Source organism: Papaver somniferum, chromosome 3 (assembly GCF_003573695.1).
Source record: "Papaver somniferum cultivar HN1 chromosome 3, ASM357369v1, whole genome shotgun sequence".
Taxonomy (NCBI): Eukaryota; Viridiplantae; Streptophyta; class Magnoliopsida; order Ranunculales; family Papaveraceae; genus Papaver; species Papaver somniferum.
This window is the reverse complement of record NC_039360.1, coordinates 74,941,992-74,957,970: the sequence shown is the minus strand read 5'-3', so window position 1 is coordinate 74,957,970 and position 15,979 is coordinate 74,941,992. Positions and strand designations below refer to the sequence as shown.

General features: G+C 35.6%; 2 pseudogenes; one reads left to right on the top strand and one right to left on the bottom strand.

Moving 5' to 3' along the window:
- Nucleotides 1-17: 17 nt before the first annotated feature.
- Nucleotides 18-2,295, top strand: LOC113359622 (annotated as a pseudogene).
- Nucleotides 2,296-3,116: 821 nt separating this feature from the next.
- LOC113359621 overlaps nt 3,117-15,979 on the bottom strand; it is a 31,191-nt pseudogene continuing 18,328 nt past the window's right edge.

The following is a 15,979-nucleotide window of genomic DNA, read 5'->3' as shown; positions in this document are numbered from 1 at the left end:
TTGGTCTCAAATACTAAATGCGTGACAAACAAACTTCTGGTGAGTAATAAAAGTTTTAACCCTCACATACAAGAAATGCACAATGTAAATCCATTAAATCAGGAGAAAAAATACTGGACAATGTGCATGATTCCCTTAATGTAACCATTATCACATACTAGACCAGAAAGCACCGAAAGTCTACAACCATTCCGAAAACTATTTACTATTGCATCCTTTTTAGTTTTGGTCCACCATAGTCTATTCTCAATCCAAAACAAAGGTGTTAATATCCCAAAACCCACATTTACTTCTCCATCTGTTGCAGTTAAAATCCATTGTTCCCATCACTGACTGATGGTTAGAAAATTGAAGACCAATTTCATACTGGTAGTATATTAGCATTAGTAGAAAGTAGTTGGATCTGCTCACCTGAATTAATTAATTGCATTCCTTTATTTTCATCACTTGTTTGTTATTATATGTACTAAATTACAATCCCCATTTCCAATTCCTGTAAACCCTAGAAAAAAATCCAACTGTTAATAATAGCAGGTTTCTTATCAGTTCTGAAACGTATCTACCTTACTATTTACAATTGAACTATCTTCGTTAGCTGGTAATTTCAATCTATTTCTATCTGATTTTGTAATTATTTAATAGAATTCTCTGTTTTTTTAAGATGTTGGTAGTTTCTAATCTGACTTTTTGTATATGAATTTGTTTATAAGTTTTAGGTTTTGTATATGGCTTTGATGACTTTGAAAGTCAGGTCATGAGCATGTTTATAATGTTGTTGAAAAGACTTTGGTACTTGCTCAAACTGCAGCTATAATGGAGATAAACTTAAACGAACTCTGGTGTAAAAAGAGATTCATTTTTGGTTGAATTTTTGGAATTTCTCTGATAAGTTTGTTTGCCTTGTTGATAGATTCTTCACGGTCTCGTAGTCTTGGTAAGATCTCTAATTACAATAACTTTGCCACAGACCGGATCAAGATTATTTGTAACTTGGGGAATTTTGTGGAGTTTTTCTGAGGTATGTAGATTTACAATCATTTTATAGCTAAAAAATTGTAGATTAGAAGTTGACAGAGTAAATGTTTTGGTTTGCAGACCCGAACGCATGTGCTAGTTAGTTCTTTGGTAATAAGCTGGTCGATTACCGAGGTATGAGCTCTACATGATTGGAATGTGCAAGAATAATCAATAATGTTTCATACTTGCATTCAATTATTTGAATGTGCTTGTTTTTTGCATATCTTTCTAATCTTGTAATGTTTCATGTTAAGTGTAGATTATCAGATACTTTTTCTTTGGTACAAAAGAGGCACTTGGTTTTACACCTTCATGGTTGTTGTGGCTCAGGTATAATCAATTCCTCGATTATAAACATGACATATATCGTTATTTCCTTTCTTCTAGGAATATTTCATCATTTCATTCAGTACATTGATGCTTGTGCAGGTATAACACCTTTCTGGTATATCATCCAACTGGAATTACCAGCGAAGTTGGTCTAATATATATCGGCCTGCAGTACATAAAGGTAATGAATTCAATCAGGTCTCTTCTGCATGTTTAATGTATCAATTTTTGTTGTAATATTTAGTTGTAAACTTTCATTTATCAAGAAAGCAAACCTCTTAGTTGTTGACAATGTAATGATATTCTTGAGAGACCTTTGCAGATTCCTAAAATGAACTGACATGGCTAAGAAAACTTCCTTGATATCTATACTCATTTCCACAAGTCTAGTTTTTAGTCATGCAAAATAGAGAAAACTACCATAACTCAGGAATAGAAAAGTTTGTCCTATTGCCTAATCTATTAGAATTAAGAATTTGTCCTACTTTCCATAAAAATAAAATAAAACGTCCTACTGCATTCTCAATACATATATCAGTGTTTACGTGGTTGATGATTCAAAGTCAGGTGTATAATACAAAAGACCTTTTTATATCCTCGCTTACTTGTGTTAAACTGTCAAAGCAGTGGGTTTAAATTTTGTTTTGTTTCTTCTTCACCTCAATCTTTTTGATAATTTTTGCAGGGATCTGAGAAATACTGCATCAGGATGCCAAACCAATTTAACTTCTCATTTGATTACTTCTACGCTGCAATTATTACCCTCGGCATCTATGTCCCAGGCACGTAATCACAAATTAACTCCTTCAGACTCGAGTTGTTTTATTCCTTGTAGATTAATGACTGAGCCATAATTTTGCAATTTGATCTTATTGCAGGTAGTCCACATATGTACAATATATTCTTGGGCAGAGGAAGAAAGCTCTCGCCAAATCCAAGAGAGAGTAAACAAGTAGTAAAGGACTTTTATAGTGATCAAATGGTTAACCAAATCACTTGTCAAAAGCAAAGGAATGTGGTTTGCCAGATTAACATTATATCCAGTTCAGCTCTTCTTCTTTTCCTTATTGTGTTTTCTTGAATTATCTTAGTGGTTTGTACTTTTTCATCTGTAACAATCTCTTTGTATCCGGAGGTTGATAATTTAATGCATTGGTTATTGAGGGCTCAATCTATTAAATTCTCCCCTTGATGCTGATTTTAGAAAATCTTACTCTACTGAATTTCCTCAAGCAAAAAAAAAAAACAATTGTATATTTTGTTTTTGTATTCTTGAAATGTTCTCGTCATCTCAACAACATAGATTCCTCTCACCTGACATTCTTTCCCAAGCAATTATCGGTTTCATTTCTTCCTTCGTCCCTTTACAGAAACATTCTCAAAGAATTTCGGTGGAGTTATTTGGAACTTCATGTGCTTACAACCAATGGTGAAACACCCATTTTATGCTAATCTTTGAAAATAGGATGATTTATATTAATTTTGTATCTTACCATAACTGATAAAACAGTGGGACATTCCACAAACTCAGACGACAAACATAAGAGGAGGATAACAAGCAGTTCTGGAGTACAGTAACCTTGTAAGTCTTAGGATGAAAAAACTTCTTCGAGGGAAAATAAATGAATATTTAATTATTTAAACTGAGGAAATATCAGGAAAAAGAAAACAAAATGACCAAGGGGACCGTCAGAAACAAAATTTGAGCATCCTTCTAGGCTTCTCTTGAGTTGGCGGTATTAGAATGTGATGAAGATATTCGATGGATTTTATTCATTGGCAGAAACACTTGCAGCACTTAGGTCTACTGTAAGATCAAGTTCCTGCAAAATGAAGAAGAAAGGGAAGCGATTAGTATTCAACATTTGTCAGAATGAGAAAACAAGTAATTATATAAAATCGGGTGGGCACTGCCGGTTGCCACTCACTCCTAGCTTGACTAAGTTGGATAATCCTCAGAAATCTTGATAACTATGGACAGTTCACATTACCAAATTGCAAGAAAATATTACCTTCCCTGTTATTCGACTGTACAATGCAATCACGTCAGTGACCGTAGACTCAAAGTGTGTCGTTGCATCATAACTCTATAAAAGGTTGAACTTTCAGCATATGATTAGTTGTTCATAAATCAACTTTCATGAAATGTGGAACATTAGGGGTACTTGATATTCACTTTTCTATTAGTTTTGATGCAATAAGAGAAAAGGTGAGATAGAGGTGGAAATGCGTTTATCTGTCCGCAAAATATTTTGCATACTTACAGTAGATATGTAGCAGTTGTCATCTATGTCCTTATTAGTGGGTTGATATCTGTCATAAATGTCAAAAAATGTTTCATCAACAGGTCCAAGTAGTTCGATTCCAGGCTGCAGTTCTGTCTCGGGATGGTCAGTTTCTGCTTCAGTTGATATAAAAGCAATGTATTTTCCTTTTGGTGCAACATTGTGCGCATACGAGCAACATAAGAGGTACCTGCATCAACGATTATTTGCACATTTCTAAGAGACCTCAAATTCCAGTTACATCTTTGAGTACTTGGTGGCTTAAGTTTAGCGCCAAGAAACAAAGGAAGAGAAGTTAAACTTACATATCTGATTTACGCCCAAGTTGCTTCTGAGGCAGAATCACTTGAACTGAGTGAGAATCACTGGTGTTTGGGATAGGATGACTCATTACACAAATTGCACGTGCGAGTCTTACGACCTTTTTGATCTGTTTGCATCATACATAGAATTTCAGAACCTGTTATGCGAGACTGTTGACGGGCAAAAAATTTGAAGATCGGGTATTGACATATACCTTGTCAGGAAAATACGAAGGGTCGGATACAATTTTCTTGCCTTTGGCAGTTTCCCCTTTAGATGTTACGCCGTATGCTTTCCCATCACCGTAGAATTCTACCTATTATTTACGCGTAAGGTACTAATCAATGTTGTTCATGTTCGGGTATTAGTTGGCATTGCTGAATTTTCAACGAGTCTAAATGCATTCATATATTTTATGTTCTATTACAAGAGTTTGCAATCCACAATTTACTTCAGTGAAAAATTGTACCTTGCATTCGGGCTTGTGAAGCATGTAAGTTCCACCATAAACATCACTAAGACGAGCAAATCCATGAAGATTAAGATGCATATACAGTGTTATATCCTAAGCTTTATCATTTCCTGATAAATCCGTATCAGCTACAGACAACACTAACCTGTGGGAGTTCACCCAAACCATAAAGTGGATAGATATAAGGAGATCCTCCTTGAAAACGTGCCAATGACTCTGCATAAAGCTTAAAGCCACATGAAAAACAAAAGAATCAGTAGTAGTACAAACTACACTGCTAAATTGTAGCCATTGAGACATTGAGGTTGCAACAGTTAACTAGTACATGGTCGGTGTTTCTTCTGAATGTACGCTGTTTGGTTTCTGTATTGCCTTACATTTGAAACCATAAAGTGAGTGAATCACTATTCCGATTACTGAAAACTGCAGCACGCGACGGTCCTATGTTGTGGTCCTAAGATTTGTGTTGCTAAAATGAATGGTCCATGGACTCTTTCATTCAACACCTACTGTTACCCTCACATGAAACATTTTCAGTGCACTAACTACCAAATCATCTTTTCTTCATTAATACAAAAGTGAGATAGAAACTTAAGAGGCAAAGGTAGACAATATAGTTGGAGTTAGATGGATGATTGTACCGCAAAAACCAACTCGGTAGGTTTCTCAAGATAAAAAAAAATTTACCTTCATTTTCTTGACAAATCCCATAGTAGGTTCATCCAAGTAGCTATCATCTTTATGTAGTGCCAACTTGAGTAAATTTCAGGATAATACAACTGCGCTTGATAATAACTACTAGAGTTATTAACTTGAGTAAACAAAAAACAGTTCAAGGAAAAGAGAGTGAGATCGAGATATATAACGAAATAACTTCTCGTGCTGTAACTTTGTTCAGATCAAGCCCTTCATGAGAATTTGGATCATTCTCCTCATAATCTTGCACATTAATAAAGAAATTTGTAAGGAGTAACCTATTATTGTCCGTTCTTTACGGACATCCTAATAAAGAGTAACCTATTATTGTCCGTTCTTTACGGCCTAGTAAACACCATCCGGTAGTAACTACAAAAGATCCATTAAAACGATTATAAACATCAATGAAGATTAGATAGGTGAAGAATTCATTTTGTTTCTAGATAAATGAACCGTCAATAGTGAGTTTATCTCATGACAACAATGTGACACATGAAGATCAACATTTGTGATTGGTCTCAAATACTAAATGCGTGACAAACAAATTTCCGGTGAGTAATCAAAGTTTTAACCCTCACATACAAGAAATGCACAATGTAAATCCATGAAATCAGGAGCAAAAATACTGGACAATGTGCATGATCCCCTTAATGTAACCATTATCACGGACTAGACCACAAATCACCGGAAGTCTACAACCATTCCGAAAACTATTTACTACTCCATCTTTTTTAGTTTTGGTCCACCATAGTCTATTCTCAATCCAAAACAAAGGTGCTAATATCGCAAAACCCACATTTACTTCTCCATCCATTGCAGTTAAAATCCGTTGTTCCCATCACTGACTGATGGTTAGAACATTGAAGACCAATTTCATACTGGTAGTAGTATATTAGCATTAGTAGAAAGTAATTGGATCTGCTCACCTAAATTAATTAATTGCATTCCTTTATTTTCATTAATTGTTTGTTATTATATGTACTAAATTAAAATCCCCGTTTCCAATTCCTGAAAACCCTAGAAAAAATCCAACTGTTAACAATGGCAGGTTTCTTATCAGTTCTGAAACGTATCTACCTTACTATTTACAATTGGACTATCTTCGTTGCCTGGTAATTTCAATCTGTTTCTATCTGGTTTTGTAAATTTTTAATAGAATTATCTGTTTTTGTTGAGATCTTGGTAGTTTCTAATCTGACTTTTTGTATGTGAATTTGTTTATAGGTTTCAAGTTTTGTATATGGATTTGATGACTTTGAAAGAATCAGGTCATGAGCATGAAAAGCGTCTGTTACTTGCTCAAACTGCAGCTATAATGGAGGTAAACTTAAACGAACTCTGGTGTAAAAAGAGATTCATTTTTGGTTGAATTTTTGGAATTCCTATGATAATTTTGTTTGCCTTGTTGATAGATTCTTCGACGGTCTCGTAAGCTTGGTAAGATCTCCAATTACAACAACTTTGCCACAGATCGGATCAAGATTATTTGTAACTTGGGGAATTTTGTGGATTTTTCCTGAGGTATGCCGATTTACAATCATTTTCTTGATTTATCTTACTGGTTTGTACTTGTTCATCTGTAACAATCTCTTTATATCCGGAGGTTGATAATTTAATGCATTAGTTATTGAGGGCTCAATCTATTACATTCTCCCCTTGATGCTGATTTTAGAAAATCTTACTCTATTGAATTTCCTCAAGCAAAAAAGAAAACAATTGTAGATTTTGTCTTTGTAATTTTGAAATGTTCTCGTTATCTCAACAACATAAATTCCTCTCACCTGACATTCTTTCCCAAGCAATTATCGGTTTCATTTCTTCCTTCGTCCCTTTACAGAAACATTCTCAAATAATTTCGGTGGATTTATTTGGAACTTCATGTGCTTACAACCAATGGTGAAACACCCATTTTATGCTAATCTTTGAAAATATGATGATTTATATTAATTTTGTATCTTACCATTACTGATAAAACAGTGGGACATTCCACAAACTCAGACGACAAACATTAGAGGAGGATAACAAGCAGTTCTGGAGTACAATAACCTTGTAAGTCATAGGATGAAAAAACTTCTTCAAGGGAAAATAAATGAATATTTCGTTACTTAAACTGAAGAAATATCAGGAAAAGAAAAAAAAATGACAAGGGGACTGTCAGAAACAAAATTTGAGAGTCCTTCTAGGCTTCTCTTGAGTTGGCGGTATTAGAATGTGATGAAGATATTCGATGCATTTTATTCATCGGCATCAGCACTTGCAGCACTTAGGTCTACTGTAAGATCAATTTCCTGCAAAATGAAGAACAAAGGGAAGTGATTAGTATTCAACATTTGTCAGAATGAGAAAACAAGTAATCAAGTTGGATAATCCTCAAAAATCTTGATAACTATGGACAGTTCACATTACCAAATTGCAAGAAAATATTACCTTCCCTGTTATTCGACTGTACATTGCAATCACGTCAGTGACCGTAGACTCAAAGTGTGTCGTTGCATCATAACTCTGTAAAAGGTTGAACTTTCAGCATATGATTAGTTGTTCATAAATCAACTTTCATGAAATGTGGAACATTAGGGGTACTTGATATTCACTTTTCTATTAGTTTTGATGCAATAAGAGAAAAGGTGAGATAGAGGTGGAAATGTGTTTATCTGTCCGCAAAATATTTTGCATACTTACAGTAGATATGTAGAAGTTGTCATCTATATCCTTATTAGTGGGTTCATATCTGTCATAAATGTCAAAAAATGTTTCATCAACAAGTCCAAGTAGTTCGATTCCAAGCTGCAGTTTTGTCTCGGGATGGTTAGTTTCTACTTCACTTGATACAAAAGTAATGTATTTTCCTTTTGGTGCAACATTGTGCGCATACGAGCAACAGAAGAGGTACCTGCATCAACGATTATTTGAACATTTCTAAGATACCTCAAGTTCCAGTGACATCTCTGAGTACTTGGTGCCTTAAGTTTAGCGCCAAGAAACAAAGAAAGAGAAGCTAAACTTACATATCTGTCTATTAGATAAAAGAAAGGGTTATTATCGACGATTCTACTCTTTACAGGGTTTTAGAGTTGGGCGTGTACGAACCTATCAATAGGTCTCGAACCCTACATTCCTTTTTCCTGTTTGACATCCTTTATATGTTGCTTGTTGAGTTAAGTGATTCTATCACACAAATCCAGTTGTTAATAACTGTTCTCAAAGCACTATGTCGTCAGAAGGAAAGGATGTCAGTATGATTGTTAATCCTTAAATCAAGGAAAAAGATAAATCTCCCGTGTCTAAGTCCCTGAAAAGAAAAAGGAGAAGCACAAGAAAACCCAGGGTTGTTCCTTTTAATTCTCAGAAGTTTTCCGATGTTCTTGATGAGTTAAAGGAATTAAGAAGGGAGATTTGTGAAATAAAGACTTTCGTGTCTAAATCTTTGGAAATTCAGAGGACCCTAATTCGACCTTTTCAGCCAAGATAGTTCGTGGGTATTGACACTTATCTCCGTGAACCTTATGTTGCGATGGCTGTTGATGACAAGGAGTTCGGAAATGATAAAGAATTTCTCAAAGGAATTGTTGCCTAGGATGTCTTCTTTTTGGATTAGTTGGAAGAATAACTAGCGTTTGAATAGCGATGATTGTGACACATAGCTATCTTTTATGTTCATCTTCTTATGTTATTTTTTAGGTTTATTGGTTTTAAATTCTAAAAATATTTGGAGGATGATGGTTATTGCAGTATTAATCTTGGTTTGTTATATTGCAATATTTTTATGGGATATGTATTGTTTGGGCCCGTGAACTTGAAGGTCCCATATGTTGTCAAAAGTAAAGTCGTTCATGAATTGGTATTCATATTGATGAAAGGACGAATGGACTTTTGACATATACAAAAGTTAAGCCTATGCAGTCATGAATTTGATGGAAAATAGGATGAAATCTTTTGTTTTGACAAGGATAAATTCTATTATGTTGTTATGCATATAATGATGGAAGATAGAATAGATCCTTGTATGTTATCCACGGTATTGATCTTTATTGATACATTTTATTATGTATTACCGTGAAGGCTCCATTGTGTGTCTTATGTTGAGAACGATACGACTAAGTCGATTTTTCTTATTGCCTTTGTTGGTTGTTCCGTAAGATGCTATATATGTTGAGCATTAGAAACTAAATTAATCAACTAGTTTGGTTATTTAGTTTGTACTCCATAAGTTTTTCTTCTTATGTTGAGTACATGTACGGTTAAGGTTGTCATGTTCTATGGTAATCTTAGTTGGGGTTCCATAATTTCTCTTATGTTGAGCCCAAAATAATTAAATTGATTACTTCGGTGATTAGTTTGGTTGTTTGTATTCCGATTAGATTAATTATAGGTTCTCTTGTAATTAATTTAGTTGAGTTTTCATATATTCCACAAGTTCTTGTGTTGAGTATATGAACGACTATACTAATCATGTTCTATTGGTTAATGTAGTCATATATTCCGTAAGGTTTTCCTTATGTCGAGTATTCACTTATTCCTTAAGGTTTTCCTTATGTTGAGTATTCTCATATTCCGTAAGGTTTTCCTTATGTTGAGTATTTGAACGGTTAAGTTAGTCACCTCCATATGATTAACCTAGTCGTAGCTCCGTAGGTTTACTTATGTTGAGCACTTTCAATTAAATTGATCACTTTTGTGGTTTGATTTAGTTGCGTATTTCAATTAAATTAATCATGGGTTTGGTTTTGGATATAGAAAATCATTCGCGTGGTTTTTGGTGTCCAATTAAAAATCCTTATTTTCTTTCGAAATTAAGGTCGCTCTTGTTGTTATCTCGGGAATGACATCAAATGGGGGAGAGTTCTTTTGAACTTTTGCTTAATGGTAATATCTTGCGGGGAGTGCGGCTGTGGAATTTTAAAGGGGTTATCTTGTATCTTAAAACTCCTTGATGAATGCATTTAGCTTCGGCTTTATGATTGCATCTAAATTAAGTTGGTGTGTATTTTTCTCTTTTAGTTTATGAAATGTCTCTTGTGGAAATTTCATTATGAACCCGTTCTTGTACATTTGCCAATTTTATTGACAAAAAGGGGGAGAAATATTGTAGGTCACACTACAAATACATATGGTTTTCGGATCATTGTGTAAGGGGGAGTGGTTTCCATGATCTAGATGGACTATTAACTAAGGGGGAGTGATACATATCAGCGTAGTATTATTGTTAAAGTCGTGATGCAATTGGACGTTGATGTTCATAATAATACTATGCCACTGTATAATAATGATTGAGAATCTCGAGTTCTCTCATTGTTGTAGCTATGGATCTTCAACAACGATGGTGCTAAACTTACAACCTTTGGGATCAATGGAGTACTTGGAAGGACGAAGATTTCAAGGAATGTTGAAGATTAGACTATGGAATAGGAGCCACTAAAGTTTATATTTTTTGTATTCCATATGTATAATAGTTTTGTCACTAAAATTGACAAAGGGGGAGATTGTTAGAGCATAGCTCGGTCAACCTCGCATGCGTTGCTATATCAAGCATGTTTGTCAATGTTAGTGATCAAAACTATGAGTCTTGATTTCTAGCCTATTAGCTAAGTCTCGGACTAGGATAGGAAAGTGTAGTAAGCTCAAGGACTTCATGGCGACTCATCATACAACGACGAAGATATACACAGGGAACCGTGGAGCTTCATCAACAAAAAGATATGTGGTATCTATCACTCAAAAGTCTATCTATTCTTCTCCTACTTCTTATGAGACAAAAGTCGTATGCTATATAGACTGGATCATACACACTCATATTTCTAGTTGAGTATTCAATGCTTATCTTTTTCTCGAAATCGTGTGTTGGTAAACCTTTTCGCTTTGATCAAGTTTATCTTCACCTAGTGACGAAAGTCATGAAACATTTCAATTTCTTTGGAAATTGCTCCGACGAGAAAGGTTTGTGAATAACAACTGAATAACGTCCTCTGAGAATGTTTCAATGGTTGGAATGAGAGTTTAGATTACGTAACCATGTATTCCTTGAACCGAAGTTTTCGAACTTTGTTGATCAATAAAAATCGGTAGGATTGTGGAATTGGCTTGCCAAGTCCGCGAACCCAGTCCGCGAACTGACGGAAGTTCTCAACCGAGAATTTATGCTGGATTTTCCGAAACTCGTTTGTGTGCTAAGTCCGCGAACTCAGTCCGCGAACTGGCGGAAGTTCTCTTTCCGAGAATTTCTGCTGAGTTTGGAAAACTCAACCGATTGCACTTAAGTCCGCGAAATTGTTTGTGATCTTAAGAGGTTATGATCTAAAGGTGTGCTCTGAACATAAATCATTAAATTACTAAGGAATGCTTTATGCAAACCGTGGATATAATGTTCATGAACCGATTCAATCGAATCGAATCATTTTTATTTCAATGTGTCTTGTGTAGTACATGAGATCTCATAGCAATTGAACAACTCTTAACTAGTTCATTTGAAGTCAACTGGACTAGTTATGGTGAAGACGAACAAGGTTAATATAAAATGCTCATATGGTTAACCTTTTGGTTTACTGTGTTGGACCAACATACACGTACACGTTTGGGCATGGTTTTCACGAACCCAGTAAACGTATACCTAAGTGTGTGTGACAAGCTATGATTTCACTCTAACGGTTGAGAAATATTAGCTTGAATCTAAATCAGGTTTTCATCTAAAGGTGAATAAGGATTGCTTTTTAACTAAGGCAAAAACCTGGTTTGAAGACTATATATATGATACATCTAGCTTTGAGTAAAATTAATCCCCACACATTTTGTGTGATACTAGTGCGCTCGCTAGAGTCGATCTCCATTAACCTTTGATTTTCTTCTCTAAACTCAGGTTAACGACTTAAAAAATTCATTGGGATTGTGAAGCCAGACCGATACTACTTTTATCGTAGTTGTGTGATCTGATATTGCATCTTCTATCGTACGAGTACAATCTTTGATTGGCTTGAGATCGTGAGAGTTCTCCAATAGGCAAGATAAAGAAATCACAAACATCTTTGTCTCACTGTTTGTCATTCCTCGGCAAACCGCTCGTATAGTCAGGAAGGCTTGTTGAGAGGTGATTGATTAATCTAGGCTGTTCTTCAGGAATATAAGTCCGGATTATCAATTGGTTCCTATTCACCTTGATTTATCAAAATACGGAACAAAACCTAGGGTTTATCTGTGGGAGACAGATTTATCCATTGTTAGACTTTTCTGTGTGAGACAGATCTGTTTATTTTCAAGTCTGTGATTTTGGGTTGCAACAACTCTTAGTTGTGGCTGAGATCAACTAAGGGATCAAGTACGCAGTGTCCTGCTGGGATCAGAGGCGTAGGAGTACAACTGTACCTTGTATCAGTGGTAGATTGATAGGGTTTTAACTATAGTCCAGTCCGAAGTTAGTTTGCAGTAGGCTAGTGTCTGTAGCGGCTTAATACAGTGTGTATTCAATCTGGACTAGGTGTCGGTGTTTTTCTGCATTTGCGGTTTCCTCGTTGACAAAAATTCTGGTGCCTGTGTTATTTCTTTTCCGCATTATATTTTTTATATAATAGAAATAATATAGGTTGTGCGTTAAAGATCATCAATTGGAAATCCAACCTTTGGTTGTTGATTGATATTGATTGATCCTTGGACATTGGGCTTTGGTACCGTCCAAGTTATCTCTCTTTGATAAAGACTCGCAGATTTCTATTTGCTTGAGTAAAGATCAAATTGAGAGATTGAGATAATAACTCCTTGAGATACTTTTTATCTAGATGGAGTCTGAGTCTAGTTGATTCTCTAGAAAAGTATTTCAGAGTTAGTCCATACAGATTGCTAAGAGAAATATTGGGTGGTGTTGTTAGACCCCTGCTTTTTCAATTGGTATCAGAGCACGCAAACACATTTAAGACCTAACAAGTCTGTGTTTGTAGCGATCTGACTCTATGGACAGAGGTGCTATCTCTATTAACGTACCACCAATCTTCGATGGCTCCAATTACTTATGGTGGAAAATTTTTATGCGAGCTTTTCTTCAAGCACGTGATTTTCAATCATGGGTATTTGTTGTTAATGGCTATGATGCTCCCGTTGTGGAAGTTGGCGATATAAACGTTCCCAAACCTATTGGTGAATATACTCCTGCCGAGATACTTGCTGCAAAGAAAAATTCCGACGGTTTGAATGCTATCATACATGCCATTACCCCAAACCTTCAGCACCATGTGTGTAATTGCACTCGGTCTAAAGATGCTTTGGATATCTTAGAAACCGTATTCGAAGGAAACTCTAGTGAAAAGGAAGCCATGCTTCAAAACCTTAATTCCGATCGGGAGAACCTTCGTATGGCAGATGAAGATTCATTTGATGAGTTTAATCACAAAGTGTCTGAAATTGTTAATGCATCTTTTGCGTTGGGTAAGACTATTCCTGAAAAGGACATTGTGATGAAAATTCTCAGATCGCTGCCATCTAGATACGAGTCTAAGAATCATGCCATCGTTGAGGGTAATAACCTAGATAATATTTCCAGAAACACATTGGTTGGGAAGCTTAAGATCTTTGACCATGAGCATACATCCAAAGTCGGAAAGGATGTTGCCTTTAAAGCACAGAAGAACACTAAGTTAATGGTCAAAAGTAGAAGTGTTCATGTCTCTGAGGATGATCAGTCTGAGAATGATTTTTCAGATGAAGACCTTGACAATTCGGTTTCCTTAATCACAAGACAGTTTAGGGATCTTCTATTGAAGAGAAGCAAACGGTTTTCAAGAGACAAACCTAGGTCATCAGACAAACCTCGCGGTCGCGTACCTCCTAAAAATAGGGATGCTGACGAGGCTTATGACGAGGACATGCCTCAGTGCTTTAAGTGTAAAGGTTGTGTCCATTTTTCTAACGAATGTCCAAATCGTAGAAAATACAATGGGAACAAAGATCTAGCTGTAACACTTGATGAAATGTCTGAAACCTATGATTCCAAAGAAGATAGGAAATCAAGTGTAGGTCTCATTGGTGAAAACATCGATTTTGATACTTGTAGCAATACATATATCAACCTCAATGGGTTCGGAGAAGAAGAAAACCCAATCAAGCTGGAAGATTCCTTGAATCCGATAACTGGAAACCCTGTCAGCAATAGTTCAGGATCAACTGTTTGTTTAGATGCTTGCACACAGCAGATGCCTGAATACTATCCTTTGACGTGCTCATATTGTTCGATAAAGGGACACGAACTATCAAGGTGCTACAAGTACAAGCATCAAATAAGGCACGCCAGCAAACTTCAACGAAGACCAGATCGATTAGCAAGGAGGCTGAAACTTGCTCAGAAGACCGCAGAGGTATGTAGGATCTTATCTTCATCTAAGAATTTGGTTTCCAGGGATAGAAGAAAACCATTTGAAAAGAAAGTATGGTCAAGTCGATTTGATAGACAAAAATCAGAGGATTCCTCCCATGAGGAAAAAGATGGACAAATTGTTGTTCATCGCAACACAACTTGATTGTGTTGTTGGGAAAATCTTGTCTCATGTGCCTAGTTGAAAAGAGACAAGATCGAGAACTGATCCAGGCTTCAGAAAAGTTTTCTTCTTTTCGTAATTTTGTTATTTTCTGTCTATTAGATAAAACAAAGGGTTATTATCGACAATTCTACTCTTTATAGAGTTTTAGAATTGGGCGTGTACAAACCTATCAATAGGTCTCGAACCCTACATTCCTTTTTCCTGTTTGACATCCTTTATATGTTCTTGTTGAGTTAAGTGATTACATCACACAAATCCAGTTGTTAATAACTGTTCTCAAAGCACTATGTCGTCAGAAGGAAAGGATGTCAGCATGATTGTTAATCCTTCAATCAAGGAAAAAGATAAATCTCCTGTGTCTAAGTCCCTGAAAAGAAAAAGGAGAAGCACAAGAAAACCCAGGGCTGTTCCTTCTAATTCTCATAAGTTTTTCGATGTTCTTGATGAGTTAAAGGAATTAAGAAGGGAGATTTGTGAAATAAAGACTTTTGTGTCTAAATCTTTGGAAATTCAGAGGACCCTAATTCGACCTTTTCAGCCAAGACAGTTCGTGGGTATTGACACTTATCTCTGTGAACCTTATGTTCTGATGGCTGTTGATGACAAGGAGCTCGGGAATGATAAAGAATTTCTCAAAGGAATTGTTGCCTAGGATGTCTTCTTTTTGGATTAGTTGGAAGAATAACTAGCGTTTGAATAACGATGATTGTGACACATAGCTATCTTTTGTGTTCATCTTCTTATGTTATTTTTTAGGTTTATTGGTTTTAAATTCTAAAAATATTTGGAGGATGATGGTTATTGCAGTATTAATCTTGGTTTGTTATATTGCAGTATTTTTATGGGATATGTATTGTTTGCGCCCGTGAACTTGAAGGTCCCATATGTTGTCAAAAGTAAAGTCGTTCATGAATTGGTATTCATATTGATGAAAGGACGAATGGACTTTTGACATATACAAAAGTTAAGCCTATGCAGTCATGAATTTGATGGAAAATAGGATGAAATCTATTGTTTTGACAAGGATAAAGTCTATTATGTTGTTATGCATATAATGATGGAAGATAGAATAGATCCTTGTATGTTATCCACGCGGTATTGATCTTTATTGATCCATTTTATTATGTATTACCGTGAAGGCTCCATTGTGTGTCTTATGTTGAGCACGATACGACTAAGTCGATTTTTCTTATTGGCTTTGTTGGTTGTTCCGTGAGATGTTATATGTTGAGCATTAGAAACTAAATTAATCAACTAGTTTGGTTATTTAGTTTGTACTCCATAAGTTTTCCTTCTTATGTTGAGTACATGTACGGTTAAGGTTGTCATGTTCTATGGTAATCTTAGTTGGGGTTCCATAA